Raw genomic sequence first — 18,395 nt, forward strand, 5'->3', positions numbered from 1 at the left:
TTTCCTTGTATCTCATGATTATAAAACATTTTCCTTGTATCTCACGTGTTATAAAACACTTTCCTTGTATCTCATGTATTATAAAACATTTTCCTTGTATCTCCTGTATTATAGAATATTTCCCTTGTATCTCATGATTATAAAACATTTTCCTTGTATCTCACGTGTTATAAACCACTTTCCTTGTATCTCACGTGTTATAAAACACTTTCCTTGTATCTCATGTATTATAGAACATTTTCCTTGTATCTCATGTATTATAGAACATTTTCCTTGCATCTCACGTACTATAAAACACTTTCCTTGTATCTCCTGTATTATAGAACATTTTCCTTGCATCTCACGTACTATAAAACACTTTCCTTGTGTCTCACGTGTAATGAAACATTCTCTTTTTATCTTATTTATTATAGGTTATTTTTTGTATCTCATGTATTACATAATATTTTCCCTGTATCTCATGTATTACATAATATTTTCCCTGTATCTCATGTATTATAGAACATTTTCCTTGCATCTCACGTACTATAAAACACTTTCCTTGTATCTCATGTATTATAGAACATTTTCCTTGCATCTCACGTACTATAAAACACTTTCCTTGTGTCTCACGTGTAATAAAACATTCTCTTTTTATCTTATTTATTATAGGTTATTTTTTGTATCTCATGTATTACATAATATTTTCCCTGTATCTCATGTATTACATAATATTTTCCTTGTATCTCATGTATTATAAAACACTTTCCTTGTATCTCATGTATTATCGAACATTTTCCTTGTATCTCAAGTATTATAGAACATTTTCCTTGCATCTCACGTACTATAAAACACTTTCCTTGTATCTCATGTATTATAGAACATTTTCCTTGCATCTCACGTACTATAAAACACTTTCCTTGTGTCTCACGTGTAATAAAACATTCTCTTTTTATCTTATTTATTATAGGTTATTTTTTGTATCTCATGTATTACATAATATTTTCCCTGTATCTCATGCATTACATAATATTTTTCCTGTATCTCATGTATTATAGAACATTTTCCTTGCATCTCACGTACTATAAAACACTTTCCTTGTATCTCATGATTATAAAACATTTTCCTTGTATATCATGATTATAAAACATTTTCCTTGTATCTCCTGTATTATAGAATATTTTCCTTGTATCTCACGCATTATATGACATTTTCCCTGTATCTTATGTATTATCGAACTCTCCCTGTATGTTGTTCATTATATATGTGTGAATTGTTTTTGTTTTCAAATTTTTTATTAGTATTTAGAGCACACATTGAAGTAAGAAACAAACGTTAGACCAAACATCATTATTTTCAACAAAGTGTTTTGAAAGTTTTCACTGTTTACATATTTAAACACTTTTGTTCTAGGCACTTCAAGTGACGGTACTGGAAGACTTGAACCAGACGAGTTCCTCAGTTCTTCTTATCTGATCTTTAATTACACGTTTCATGGTAACATCCGTCCATTTTGTTCACTTCCTTGTGCCTCACTCATTGTTTGGAAAACAATAAAAAACACGTACTCTTGAACTTTGGCCATTCTGACCTAACAGCGACCAGTCTGTTGTGTAAACCTCCTGACCCCACCCTAACTGAGAAGTAAAATAAGCCATCAAGTCACTGAACCCTAAATTGTTATTACCGTCTTAGGTGTGGCTTGGTCAGGAACATCAGAAAGTGGAGAACGATGAAAGAGATAAGATATTTCGAAAATTGGAAACGGTGTTTGAAGGCAGAGACACTGGTTTTACTGTCATGTTTATCTTACAGTTTTCAAGTTGTTCGGATCACGAGAGTACTCGCGCATGCTCTGATCTCGGATAACGATCTAGTATTAAACTTACCAAAATAGTCCTAGTGAGCCTATAACTTTTGAACAGTTTTACGATGAAGAAATGTTATTGTAAGTAAGGACATTCTTTATCGAAGATTAAAATAAGAAACTGACTTTGATTTTTGATTAATATAAACCAACAGAGTAGAAGTTAATAAATATGTTACCTGAATAAAATGTCAGCCTTACAGAATACAGCTCTAAATACGTAATATCAGACAAATACACAAAATCAGGTAGAATTACTAAAAAAAAATTAATTTATGACAACCGAACGATACCAAATTTACATAGATTATAATTACGAGAGTTAAACGCTTCATATTTCAGGCCAACGTATATTTCTTTGAAGGGTATATCTAAAATAATCGAAATCAGTATCTATACAATTTTGGTTTTGATCTGTTATTATGAAGTTAAACTTTCAAAATCAACAATAACCCAGCACCACTAAAACATCTAATTTCTGGTGTTAATTACCAATTGTTTGTAAATGAATTTTGATTAAATAGGATTCTGTTATGATTCAACACTGTATTGTTATTAATACTGAATATTTTAAACTGACTTACTTTATAAAGGTTATTTATCTAACTGTTCTGTGATGATTCAACACTGTATTGTTATAATTACTGAACATTTTAAACTGTCTCACTTTTATAAAGGTTATTTATCTAACTGTTCTGTCATGATTCAACACTGTATTGTTATAACTACTGAACATTTTAAACTGTCTCACTTTTATAAAGGTTATTTATCTAACTGTTCTGTCATGATTCAACAATGTATTGTTATAACTACTGAATATTTTAACCTGTCTCACTTTTATAAAGGTTATTTATCTAACTGTTCTGTCATGATTCAACACTGTATTGTTATAACTACTGAATATTTCAAACTGTCTCACTTTTATAAAGGTTATTTATCTAACTGTTCTGTCATGATTCAACACTGTATTGTTATAACTACTGAATATTTTAAACTGTCTTACTTTTATAAAGGTTATTTATCTAACTGTTCTGTCATGATTCAACACTGTATTGTTATAACTACTGAATATTTTAAACTGTCTCACTTTTATAAAGGTTATTTATCTAACTGTTCTGTCATGATTCAACACTGTATTGTTATAACTACTGAATATTTTAAACTGTCTCACTTTTATAAAGGTTATTTATCTAACTGTTCTGTGATGATTCAACACTGTATTGTTATAACTACTGAATGTTTTAAACTGTCTCACTTTTATAAAGGTTATTTATCTAACTGTTCTCTCATGATTCAACACTGTATTGTTATAACTACTGAATATTTTAAACTGTCTCACTTTTATAAAGGTTATTTATCTAACTGTTCTGTCATGATTCAACACTGTATTGTTATAACTACTGAATATTTTAAACTGTCTCACTTTTATAAAGGTTATTTATCTAACTGTTCTGTCATGATTCAACACTGTATTGTTATAACTACTGAATATTTTAAACTGTCTCACTTTTATAAAGGTTATTTATCTAACTGTCCTGTCATGATTCAACACTGTATTGTTATTAATACTGAATATTTTAAACTGTCTTACTTTTATAAAGGTTATTTATCTAACTGTTCTGTGATGATTCAACACTGTATTGTTATAACTACTGAATATTTTAAACTGTCTCACTTTTATAAAGGTTATTTATCTAACTGTTCTGTGATGTTTCAACACTGTATTGTTATAACTACTGAATATTTTAAATTGTCTCACTTTTATAAAGGTTATTTATCTAACTGTTCTGTCATGATTCAACACTGTATTGTTATAACTACTGAATATTTTAAACTGTCTCACTTTTATAAAGGTTATTTATCTAACTGTTCTGTGATGATTCAACACTGTATTGTTATAACTACTGAATGTTTTAAACTGTCTCACTTTTATAAAGGTTATTTATCTAACTGTTCTCTCATGATTCAACACTGTATTGTTATAACTACTGAATATTTTAAACTGTCTCACTTTTATAAAGGTTATTTATCTAACTGTTCTGTCATGATTCAACACTGTATTGTTATAACTACTGAATATTTTAAACTGTCTCACTTTTATAAAGGTTATTTATCTAACTGTTCTGTCATGATTCAACACTGTATTGTTATAACTACTGAATATTTTAAACTGTCTCACTTTTATAAAGGTTATTTATCTAACTGTCCTGTCATGATTCAACACTGTATTGTTATTAATACTGAATATTTTAAACTGTCTTACTTTTATAAAGGTTATTTATCTAACTGTTCTGTGATGATTCAACACTGTATTGTTATAACTACTGAATATTTTAAACTGTCTCACTTTTATAAAGGTTATTTATCTAACTGTTCTGTGATGTTTCAACACTGTATTGTTATAACTACTGAATATTTTAAATTGTCTCACTTTTATAAAGGTTATTTATCTAACTGTTCTGTGATGATTCAACACTGTATTGTTATAACTACTGAATATTTTAAACTGTCTCACTTTTATAAAGGTTATTTATCTAACTGTTCTGTCATGATTCAACACTGTATTGTTATAACTACTGAATATTTTAAACTGTCTTACTTTTATAAAGGTTATTTATCTAACTGTTCTGTTATGATTCAACACTATATTGTTATTAATACTGAATATTTTAAACTGTCTTACTTTTATAAAGGTTATTTATCTAACTGTTCTGTCATGATTCTACACTGTATTATTGCCAGTATCTCATGTTTGGTGTTTTCTTCTGAGAATCAACTGAATTATAATCAGTTTTATTTATTTTGAGGAACTGAGTTACAAACCTGAAGTAATTGTTGTAAAGTGTGGGAAACTAACACTAAGAATTATGAATCAAAACATAAATCTAAACCTGATTATTGTAGCTGTTTAAATATCAGTTAATGTACTGAACAATGAAGATGAAACATAACTTTCAATGTTATTCAGTTTGTTTAATAAGAGAAATGTTTCTTAGAGACTTAGTGGTAAACCTTGACATACATCTTAAAATAACAGATAATGAAGTAAGGACAGAGGGAAAATTCTGGTAAACTGGTATTTTGTATATACGTGTATTTATATATAGTAAACTCGTATTTTGTATATACGTGTATTTATATATAGTAAACTCGTATGTTGTATATGATTGTATTTATATATAGTAAACTCGTATTTTGTATATACGTGTATTTATATATAGTAAAGTGGTATTTTGTATACACGTGTATTTATATATAGTAAACTCGTATTTTGTATATACGTGTATTTATATATAGTAAACTCGTATTTTGTATATACGTGTATTTATATATAGTAAACTCGTATTTTGTATATACGTGTATTTATATATAGTAAACTCGTATGTTGTATATAATTGTATTTATATATAGTAAACTCGTATTTTGTATATACGTGTATTTATATATAGTAAAGTGGTATTTTGTATACACGTGTATTTATATATAGTAAACTCGTATTTTGTATATATGTATTTATATATAGTAAACCTCGTATTTTGTATATACGTGTATTTATATATAGTAAACTGGTATTTTGTATACACGTGTATTTATATATAGTAAACTCGTATTTTGTATATACGTGTATTTATATATAGTAAACTCGTATTTTGTATATACTTGTATTTATATATAGTAAACTCGTATGTTGTATATAGGTGTATTTATATATAGTAAAGTGGTATTTTGTATATACGTGTATTTATATATAGTAAACTTTTTTTTTATACACGTGTATTTATATATAGTAAACTCGTATTTTGTATATACGTGTATTTATATATAGTAAACTCGTATTTTGTATACACGTGTATTTATATATAGTAAACTCGTATTTTGTATACACGTGTATTTATATATAGTAAACTCGTATGTTGTATATAGGTGTATTTATATATAGTAAACTGGTATTTTGTATATAGGTGTATTTATATGTAATAAACTGGTATTTTGTATACACGTGTATTTATATATAGTAAACTCGTATTTTGTATATACGTGTATTTATATATAGTAAACTCGTATGTTGTATATAGGTGTATTTATATATAGTAAACTCGTATTTTGTATATACGTGTATTTATATATAGTAAACTCGTATGTTGTATATAATTGTATTTATATATAGTAAACTCGTATTTTGTATATACGTGTATTTATATATATTAAACTGGTATTTTGTATACACATGTATTTATATATAGTAAACTGGTATTTTGTATATACGTGTATTTATACATAGTAAACTGGTATTTTGTATATAGGTGTATTTATATATAGTAAACTGGTATTTTGTATATACGTGTATTTATATATAGTAAACTCGTATTTTGTATATACGTGTATTTATATATAGTAAACTGGTATTTTGTATACACGTGTATTTATATATAGTAAACTCGTATGTTGTATATACGTGTATTTATATATAGTAAACTCGTATTTTGTATATACGTGTATTTATATATAGTAAACTCGTATTTTGTATATACGTGTATTTATATATAGTAAACCCGTATGTTGTATATAGGTGTATTTATATATATATATATACACGTTTGGTTGTACATATTTTTTATCTTCTGTTCTATTAGATGTAACATTGAAATATCGAATAAAATTTCAAACTAAACAACCAATGCTTCCATACAGATCCTCACTAAACGAGGTTTCAGTAGCTCCATACTGAATACTGTAGCATAGAGACATCAGAAAAAAGTGTGATAAAGTCTACGATAAAGTATGTGACTTTTATAAAGAAATCTTCTACGATAAAGTATGTGATTTTTATAAAGAAATCTTTTACGATAAAGTATGTGATTTTTATAAAGAAATCTTCCACGATAAAGTATGTGATTTTTATAAAGAAATCTTCTACGATAAAGTATGCGATTTTTATAAAGAAATCTTCTACGATAAAGTATGTGATTTTTATAAAGAAATCTTCTACGATAAAGTATGTGATTTTTATAAAGAAATCTTCTACGATAAAGTATGTGATTTTTTATAAAGAAATCTTCTAAGATAAAGTATGTGATTTTTATATAAAGAAATCTTCTATGATAAAGTATGTGATTTTTATAAAGAAATCTTCTACGATAAAGTATGTGATTTTTATAAAGAAATCTTCTGAGATAAAGTATGTGATTTTTATATAAAGAAATCTTCCACGATAAAGTATGTGATTTTTATATAAAGAAATCTTCTATGATAAAGTATGTGATTTTTATAAAGAAATCTTCTACGATAAAGTATGTGATTTTTATAAAGAAATCTTCTACGATAAAGTATGTGATTTTTATAAAGAAATCTTCTATGATAAAGTATGTGATTTTTTTATAAAGAAATCTTCTATGATAAAGTATGTAATTTTTATAAAGAAATCTTCTACGATAAAGTATGTGATTTTTATAAAGAAATCTTCTACGATAAAGTATGTGATTTTTATAAAGAAATCTTCTACGATAAAGTATGTGCTTTTTTTTATGAAGAAATCTTCTATGATATAGTATGTAATTTTTATAAAGAAATCTTCTACGATAAAGTATATGATTTTTTATGAAGAAATCTTCTATGATAAAGTATGTAATTTTTATAAAGAAATCTTCTACGATAAAGTATGTGATTTTTATAAAGAAATCTTCTAAGATAAAGTATGTGATTTTTATAAAGAAATCTTCTACGATAAAGTATGTGATTTTTATAAAGAAATCTTCTACGATAAAGTATGTGATTTTTTATGAAGAAATCTTCTATGATAAAGTATGTGATTTTTATAAAGAAATCTTCTATGATAAAGTATGTGATTTTTTTATGAAGAAATCTTCTATGATAAAGTATGTGATTTTTATAAAGAAATCTTCTATGATAAAGTATGTGATTTTTATAAAGAAATCTTCTATGATAAAGTATGTGATTTTTATAAAGAAATCTTCTATGATAAAGTATGTGATTTTTATAAAGAAATCTTCTACGATAAGGTATGTGATTTTTTTATAAAGAAATCTTCTATGATAAAGTATGTAATTTTTATAAAGAAATCTTCTACGATAAAGTATATGATTTTTTTATGAAGAAATCTTCTATGATAAAGTATGTAATTTTTATAAAGAAATCTTCTACGATAAAGTATGTGATTTTTATAAAGAAATCTTCTATGATAAAGTATGTGATTTTTATAAAGAAATCTTCTATGATAAAGTATGTGATTTTTATGAAGAAATCTTCTATGATAAAGTATGTGATTTTTATAAAGAAATCTTCTATGATAAAGTATGTGATTTTTATAAAGAAATCTTCTATGATAAAGTATGTGATTTTTATAAAGAAATCTTCTACGATAAAGTATGTGATTTTTTTATAAAGAAATCTTCTATGATAAAGTATGTGATTTTTATAAAGAAATCTTCTATGATAAAGTATCTGATTTTTATAAAGAAATCTTCTATGATAAAGTATGTGATTTTTATAAAGAAATCTTCTATGATAAAGTATGTGATTTTTTTATAAAGAAATCTTCTACGATAAAGTATGTGATTTTTATAAAGAAATCTTCTACAATAAAGTATGTGATTTTTATAAAGAAATCTTCTATGATAAAGTATGTGATTTTTATAAAGAAATCTTCTACGATAAAGTATGTGATTTTTATAAAGAAATCTTCTACAATAAAGTATGTGATTTTTATAAATAAATCTTCTACGATAAAGTATGTGATTTTTATAAAGAAATCTTCTACAATAAAGTATGTGATTTTTATAAAGAAATCTTCTACAATAAAGTATGTAATTTTTATAAAGAAATCTTCTACGATAAAGTATGTGATTTTTTTATAAAGAAATCTTCTACGATAAAGTATGTGATTTTTTTATAAAGAAATCTTCTACGATAAAGTATGTGATTTTTTTATAAAGAAATCTTCTATGATAAAGTATGTGATTGTTTTTAATGTTTTAGGAATTACTACATAGATTAGAGGGACAGTTTTGTTCTCCTGTTAAGTCCACCCGCCTGCTGGCGTAACTTAGACTCGGTATATTTCTACCAACGTCCAGAACAATCAGTGAGTGTATCATAATTCCAGTAAAGAAAACTTGATTGTTTTGCGCCATGCTGTTCTAGTGAAATGTCTGCTTGCTTACAAGACTCATCACATTTATTTGTCCTTTTAGATTAATATTAAAATGTAAGTTCTTCCAAAACCCCAGCATAACGAAACTCTTAACGTGTTTCACAGAATCATGGCCGCTACACAAAAGAAGTTTATTATGTTAGAAGGCTTTCAAATCACTAGCTGTGTTAGGAATAAAGTATAGAAGTAGCACAACAAGCTAACATTTCTCAGTCGATTCCGGTGTTAAAATGACCGGTGGGAAATGGCTTAAAAAAAAAACCCACCAATAAAACATTAACTGTCAACAGCAGAGGAAAACAACTTCAATATATCTAGGTTCTGTAGGTAGTTCTGGGGTTTTTATAAAATTAGTATAGAAACCCCTAAATATTCATTTTATTCTGTGTTGGTTTGTGTTCCGTGAGGGGTGTTTAAATAACCCACAGCTGTCTATGTGGCACGTGTTTATTTAGTTTCTATCTATTCATCACATCAACGGTTTTTATAAGTTATCTCAAACAATTTTATTTCTTGCCCAAATATTAGTGTTTCTCTTGGAATTTCATGTTTATATTTAGAATTTTATTACATTCTAATACTAAGAGGTATTTCTGACATCGGAGGACTCGAGCTGCTAATTTCATTGTTGTAGAATAACATTTAAATACAACCTTAACAAGTCGTCTCAGTTCTGATTCTTCTGTTTTCGTTCCATGATGAACTCACTTTAAACAAGTAACAAACTTGTTATTTATATTATTATATTCCACTTTAATGTAAGATCGTAAGTTTTTATCACTCACTTAGTTCTCTTGAGTTTTCCATGTTTTATTTTTACATAAACGTAGTTTTGTTTACATTAAACTATCCAGTTTTAGCCACATCGTTTCGCAGTTTCACTTGCAGAGAGAAAAACTTTTAAATACCTATCTACGTCGGCTCAGACGTAAAGACGATGTTACAAACAGAGACCCTTCATATTAAACTTTCCTTCTAGTTGCGGTTTGTTTTCTTTTCAAAACACGAAGTCTTAACGGCAGAGTTAAACAGAAAACCAAACGTGTGGTTAATCGAAGTCTATCTTTTACATTCTCTGTACTAATTACACGAAACGTCATAAATTTACGAAACGAGAAGTCCAGAATCCGGCAGGTTTTCGTTAATGTTCTCTCAAGATGATTTTACTGACAAACACGGAGTGCAGAGTAATGCAAACTTTATCACAATAATCCACGTTTAAAATATTTCACTTGTTTCACGTGGGATACGTAATAAGCGTGAAATCCACTTTAACAACAACGCTTATGTTAACGAAGGACATTAATGGTTTCATAATACCAGCGGAAACGTTGTAACTTAGGCTTAACATTGATAGATTACATCCTTTAAATGCACAAGTACATTATGTTAGGACTAGCAGATGTTTAATGGCACCAGCCAGCGGTTTCAAAACTAGTGAATTCTTGTAGTGTCCTTCAGTCGAGAGGTTCGTTGAAACCGGTGAAATTGCAGAAAAAGTAAGATAAAAATAAGTGTATGGTCAGGATTTCTTTTAAATATGGGCTAACCTTAACGTCTAACAACATCACGTGGTATATTGTATTATTGTACTATAATCGTATATTCTAAACTTAACGTCTAACAACATCACGTGGTATATTGTATTATTGTAGTTTAATCGTATATTCTAACCTTAACGTCTAACAACATCACGTGGTATATTGTATTATTGTACTATAATCGTATATTCTAAACTTAACGTCTAACAACATCACGTCGTATATTGTATCATTGTGCTAAAATCGTATCTTCTAAACAACATCACGTGGTACATTGTACTAAAATCGTATATTCTAAACGTAACGTCCAACAACATCACGTGGTATATCGTATTATTGTACTATAATCGTATATTCTACCCTTAACGTCTAACAACATCACGTGGTATATTGTATTATTGTACTATAATCGTATATTCTAAACGTAACGTCCAACAACATCACGTGGTATATTGTATTATTGTACTAAAATCGTATATTCTAACCTTAACGCCTATCAACATCACGTGGTATATTGTATTATTGTACTATAATCGTATATTCTAAACTTAACGTCTAACAGCATCACATGATATATTGTATCATTGTACTAAAATCGTATATTCTAAACGTAACGTCCAACAACATCACGTGGTATATTGTATTATTGTACTATAATCGTATATTCTAAACTTAACGTCTAACAACATCAAGTGGTATATTGTATTATTGTACTATAATCGTATATTCTAAACTTAACGTCCTACAACATCACGTGGTATATTGTATTATTGTACTATAATCGTATATTCTAAACTTAACGTCTAACAACATCACGTGGTATATTGTATTATTGTACTGTAATCGTATATCCTAACCTTAACGCCTATCAACATCACGTGGCATATTGTATTATTGTACTGTAATCGTATATTCTAAACGTAACGTCCAACAACATCACGTGGTATATTGTATTATTGTACTATAATCGTATATTCTAAACTTAACGTCTAACAACATCACGTGGTATATTGTATTATTGTACTATAATCGTATATTCTAACCTTAACGTCTAACAACATCACGTGGTATATTGTATTATTGTACTATAATCGTATATTCTAAACATAACGTCTAACAACATCACGTGGTATATCGTATTATTGTACTATAATCGTATATTCTACCCTTAACGTCTAACAACATCACGTGGTATATTGTATTATTGTACTATAATCGTATATTCTAAACGTAACGTCCAACAACATCACGTGGTATATTGTATTATTGTACTAAAATCGTATATTCTAACCTTAACGCCTATCAACATCACGTGGTATATTGTATTATTGTACTATAATCGTATATTCTAAACTTAACGTCTAACAGCATCACATGATATATTGTATCATTGTACTAAAATCGTATATTCTAAACGTAACGTCCACCAACATCACGTGGTATATTGTATTATTGTACTATAATCGTATATTCTAAACTTAACGTCTAACAACATCAAGTGGTATATTGTATTATTGTACTATAATCGTATATTCTAAACTTAACGTCCTACAACATCACGTGGTATATTGTATTATTGTACTATAATCGTATATTCTAAACTTAACGTCTAACAACATCACGTGGTATATTGTATTATTGTACTGTAATCGTATATTCTAACCTTAACGCCTATCAACATCACGTGGCATATTGTATTATTGTACTGTAATCGTATATTCTAAACGTAACGTCCAACAACATCACGTGGTATATTGTATTATTGTACTATAATCGTATATTCTAAACTTAACGTCTAACAACATCACGTGGTATATTGTATTATTGTACTATAATCGTATATTCTAACCTTAACGTCTAACAACATCACGTGGTATATTGTATTATTGTACTATAATCGTATATTCTAAACGTAACGTCCAACAACATCACGTGGTATATTGTATTATTGTATTATAATCGTATATTCTAAACTTAACGTCTAACAACATCACGTGGTATATTGTATTATTGTACTATAATCATATATTCTAAACTTAACGTCTAACAACATCACGTGGTATATTGTATTATTGTACTATAATCATATATTCTAAACGTAACGTCTAACAACATCACGTGGTATATTGTATTATTGTACTATAATCGTATATTCTAAACGTAACGTCTAACAACATCACGTGGTATATTGTATTATTGTAGTTTAATCGTATATTCTAACCTTAACGTCTATCAACATCACAACATTACTAATGTTTTTTATCACGTAATGTATTAATGGTATCAGTAATGTCTTATCATATGGTGTATTAATGACTTATCATACATTGTTAAGGCACGGTATGACCAGGATGTCAGTGTGTTTGACTCGGAATCTGCGTGTCGAGGGTTCGAAACCCTCGTCCTTTCAGTTGCGAGGACGTTATTGTGTGACGGTTAATTCTACTATTAATTGGTAAAAAAGTGTCCCAAGAGATGGATTCTCTCTAGTTGTTCACTAATATATTAGAAACGACTGGAGCAAATAGCTTTCGTGTAGCTTTGAGTGAATTGTACTAAACAAATAAAAATTAGTACATTACTGATGTCTTATCACGTAGTGTATTGGTGACTAGTGATACATCATTAAAGTCTTATCACGTAGTGTATTAGTAACTAGTGATACATCGCTAAAGTCTTATCACGTAGTGTATTAGTAACTAGTGATACATCGCTAAAGTCTTATGACGTAGTGTATTAGTAACTAGTGATACATCGCTAAAGTCTTATCACGTAGTGTATTAGTGACTAGTGATACATCGCTAAAGTCTTATCACGTAGTGTATTAGTGACTAGTGATACATCGCTAAAGTCTTATCACGTAGTGTTTTAGTGACTAGTGATACATCGCTAAAGTCTTATCACGTAGTGTATTGATGACTAGTGATACATCATTAAAGTCTTATCACGTAGTGTATTGGTGACTAGTGATACATCATTAAAGTCTTATCACGTAGTGTATTAGTAACTAGTGATACATCGCTAGTCTTATCACGTAGTGTATTGGTGACTAGTGATACATCATTAAAGTCTTATCACGTAGTGTATTACTGACTAGTGATACATCATTAAAGTCTTATCACGTAGTGTATTAGTAACTAGTGATACATCGCTAAAGTCTTATCACGTAGTGTATTAGTAACTAGTGATACATCATTAAAGTCTTATCACGTAGTTTATTAGTGATTAGTGATACATCATTAAAGTCTTATCACGTAGTGTGTTAGTCAATAGTCATATATCACTAATGTCACATCAGATAACGTATTCATTAGTATTATTTCTAAGTCCTAGCTCTGCACATCGCTTTATATACAAACTGTCTATGGATTAATAAATACATGACATTACAGCTCAACATATTTCTGTTTTTTTTTATTAAGTATGAAATTCAGAGTTCATGTCATTAGTTTGTTTACACTTAACTGACGTATTGTTGTGTCAAGTTGTAAACATTAAGACGTTACTTATTACATTGAGTTTCACAAGAATAAATTGGTTGTTTCAGTATGACGTCTAATCTTACTAGCACCCCCTGTGGGAAGTTTATGAACTATATTTCAGGTGCACATTTATACAGCCTTCACCTGGGTGTGTGACTACAAGACTATTTTTTAGCGTTCTTGGGGGTAAATTGAGAAATGTTTCACTTTTTCTGTTTGACAACAATTTTATCTAACATTCCCAGATTATACTGGTAAGAAAATTAAATATTTATTTCTAAATATCTGTTGTGATTTCTTTAGAGTTAACACCAACAAAGTTTTATCTCCTAGCGGTATTAAAAGAAAATTATTTGCAGTTGGTAATTTTGTTAATGTTATATTATAGCTCAAGTCGCTATTGTTAAAGAGTTGGGTATATTTACAGTCAGTATTGTCAAATAGTTGGGTATATTTACAGTCTGTATTGTCAAATAGTTGGGTATATTTACAGTCAGTATTGTCAAAGAGTTGGGTATATTTACAGTCAGTATTGTCAAAGAGTTGGGTATATTCACAATCAGTATTGTCAAAGATTTGGATATATTTACAGTCAGTATTGTCAAAGAGTTGGGTATATTTACAGTCTGTATTCTCAAATAGTTGGGTATATTTACAATCAGTATTGTCAAAGAATTGGGTATATTTACAGTCAGTATTGTCAAAGAGTTTGGTATATTTACAGTCAGTATTGTCAAAGAATTGGGTATATTTACAGTCAGTATTGTCAAAGAGTTGGGTATATTTACAGTCAGTATTGTCAAAGAGTTTGGTATATTTACAGTCAGTATTGTCAAAGAATTGGGTATATTTACAGTCAGTATTGTCAAATAGTTGGGTATATTTACAGTCAGTATTGTCAAAGAGTTTGGTATATTTACAGTAAGTATCGTCAAAGAGTTGGGTATATTTACAGTCAGTATTGTCAAAGAGTTGGGTATATTTACAGTCAGTATTGTCAAAGGATTGGGTATATTTACAGTCAGTATTGTCAAAGAGTTGAGTATATTTACAGTCTGTATTCTCAAATAGTTGGGTATATTTACAATCAGTATTGTCAAAGAATTGGGTATATTTACAGTCAGTATTGTCAAAGAGTTGGGTATATTTACAGTCAGTATTGTCAAAGAGTTTGGTATATTTACAGTCAGTATTGTCAAAGAGTTGGGTATATTTACAGTCAGTATTGTCAAATAGTTGGGTATATTTACAGTCAGTATTGTCAAAGAGTTGGGTATATTTACAGTCAGTATTGTCAAAGAGTTGGGTATATTTACAGTCAGTATTGTCAAAGAGTTGGGTATATTTACAATCAGTATTGTCAAATAGTTGGGTATATTTACAGTCAGTATTGTCAAATAGTTGGGTATATTTACAGTCAGTATTGTCAAAGAGTTGGGTATATTTGCAGTCAGTATTGTCAAATAGTTGGGTATATTTACAGTCAGTATTGTCAAAGAGTTGGGTATATTTACAGTAAGTATCGTCAAAGAGTTGGGTATATTTACAGTCAGTATTGTCAAAGAGTTGGGTATATTTACAGTCAGTATTGTCAAATAGTTGGGTATATTTACAGTCAGTATTGTCAAAGAGTTGGGTATATTTACAGTCAGTATTTTCAAAGAGTTGGGTATATTTACAGTCAGTATTGTCAAATAGTTGAGTATATTTACAGTCAGTATTGTCAAAGAGTTGGGTATATTTGCAGTCAGTATTGTCAAAGAGTTGGGTATATTTACAGTCAGTATTGTCAAATAGTTGGGTATATTTACAGTCAGTATTGTCAAAGAGTTGGGTATATTTACAGTAAGTATCGTCAAATAGTTGGGTATATTTACAGTCAGTATTGTCAAAGAGTTGGGTATATTTACAGTCAGTATTGTCAAATAGTTGGGTATATTTACAGTCAGTATTGTCAAAGAGTTGGGTATATTTGCAGTCAGTATTGTCAAAGAGTTGGGTATATTTACAATCAGTATTGTCAAAGAGTTGGGTATATTTACAATCAGTATTGTCAAAGAGTTGGGTATATTTACAGTCAGTATTGTCAAAGAGTTGGGTATATTTACAGTCAGTATTGTCAAATAGTTGGGTATATTTACAGTCAGTATTGTCAAATAGTTGGGTATATTTACAGTCAGTATTGTCAAATAGTTGGGTATATTTACAGTCAGTATTGTCAAAGAGTTGGGTATATTTACAATCAGTATTGTCAAAGAGTTGGGTATATTTACAGTCAGTATTGTCAAAGAGTTGGGTATATTTGCAGTCAGTATTGTCAAATAGTTGGGTATATTTACAGTCAGTATTGTCAAAGAGTTGGGTATATTTGCAGTCAGTATTGTCAAAGAGTTGGGTATATTTACAGTCAGTATTGTCAAATAGTTGGGTATATTTACAGTCAGTATTGTCAAAGAGTTGGGTATATTTGCAGTCAGTATTGTCAAAGAGTTGGGTATATTTACAGTCAGTATTTTCAAAGAGTTGGGTATATTTACAGTCAGTATTGTCAAATAGTTGTGTATATTTACAGTCAGTATTGTCAAAGAGTTGGATATATTTGAAGTCAGTATTGTCAAAGAGTTGGGTATATTTACAGTCAGTATTGTCAAATAGTTGGGTATATTTACAGTCAGTATTGTCAAAGAGTTGGGTATATTTACAGTAAGTATTGTCAAATAGTTGGGTATATTTACAGTCAGTATTGTCAAAGAGTTGGGTATATTTACAGTCAGTATTGTCAAAGAGTTGGGTATATTTACAGTCAGTATTGTCAAAGAGTTGGGTATATTTGCAGTCAGTATTGTCAAAGAGTTGGGTATATTTACAATCAGTATTGTCAAATAGTTGGGTATATTTACAATCAGTATTGTCAAAGAATTGGGTATATTTACAGTCAGTATTGTCAAAGAGTTGGGTATATTTACAGTCAGTATTGTCAAATAGTTGGGTATATTTACAGTCAGTATTGTCAAATAGTTGGGTATATTTACAGTCAGTATTGTCAAAGAGTTGGGTATATTCACAATCAGTATTGTCAAAGAGTTGGGTATATTTACAGTCAGTATTGTCAAAGAGTTGGGTATATTTGCAGTCAGTATTGTCAAATAGTTGGGTATATTTACAGTCAGTATTGTCAAAGAGTTGGGTATATTTGCAGTCAGTATTGTCAAAGAGTTGGGTATATTTACAGTCAGTATTGTTAAAGAGTTGGGTATATTTGCAGTCAGTATTGTCAAAGAGTTGGGTATATTTATAGTCAGTATTGTCAAAGGGTTGGGTATGTTTCCAGTACATATACTGTTAAAGACTTAGGTATATCTCAAGTATTATACGTAAGTTATATTACACCTCATTTGATATTGTTGGAGATTTATGTCATACATACTGTTGGTGATGCTAGAGTTATGTATGTTATACATACTATTGCTGTTGTTAGAGTTATGTTATACATACTGTTGTTGATGTTAAAGTTATGTTATACATACTCTTGATTATGTTGTAACTATGTTATTCATGCTGTTATTGTTGTTAGAGTTATGTTATAAATTACAAGTTTCTTGCTTAACAAATGAGAGATCATATGAACAGTAACGTCATCTGTTGTTTGTATATTTGGCATCAGTCGTTGGTTCCATAGGTGAATCACAGTTTTGTTTTGACGTGTGACCAGCTAAGTCAGCTAAGCCTGTCTAGTGGGAAGTGTGGAAATATTGGCTAAGTCAGCTAAGCCTACCTAATGGGAAGTGTGGAAATAGAAATGATTCATTTATTTCCACTTAAGTAAACCTGTCGTAAAAAAAAATAAACAAACAAGACACCAGTCACCCCAGGAGCCACTGTGTATTAAGTATCGAGTCTGTCGTGTTGCGATACAATATCGAGTGTGTTTTTAATGTATGTAAGTTTACACTGCGAGGTAAAACGATGCTCTTACCAACACTAAATCAGCACAACTTCAGATAAAATGTGAAAGGTTTTTATTCGAATAACTACTTCGTATGATGTAATCGACAAGACAATTTCAACAACAAATTAAAATACACAACTTCAATATAAGAAGTAACAACCACAAAACGAAATATCTTATAAGGACTGGATATCAGAGTTTACAGGAGACTGATTAGAGTTGGTAAACATGGTAGAAGGTATATTAACACCACGGTTTACAGGGGACTGATTACAGTTGATAAACACGGTAGATGTTATATTAACACCACGGTTTACAGGGGACTGATTACAGTTGATAAACACGGTAGATGTTATATTAACACCACGGTTTACAGGGGACTGATTACAGTTGGTAAACATGGTAG

The sequence above is a fragment of the Tachypleus tridentatus genome, unplaced genomic scaffold, assembly GCF_004210375.1.
Source record: "Tachypleus tridentatus isolate NWPU-2018 unplaced genomic scaffold, ASM421037v1 Hic_cluster_2, whole genome shotgun sequence".
NCBI lineage: Eukaryota > Metazoa > Arthropoda > Merostomata > Xiphosura > Limulidae > Tachypleus > Tachypleus tridentatus.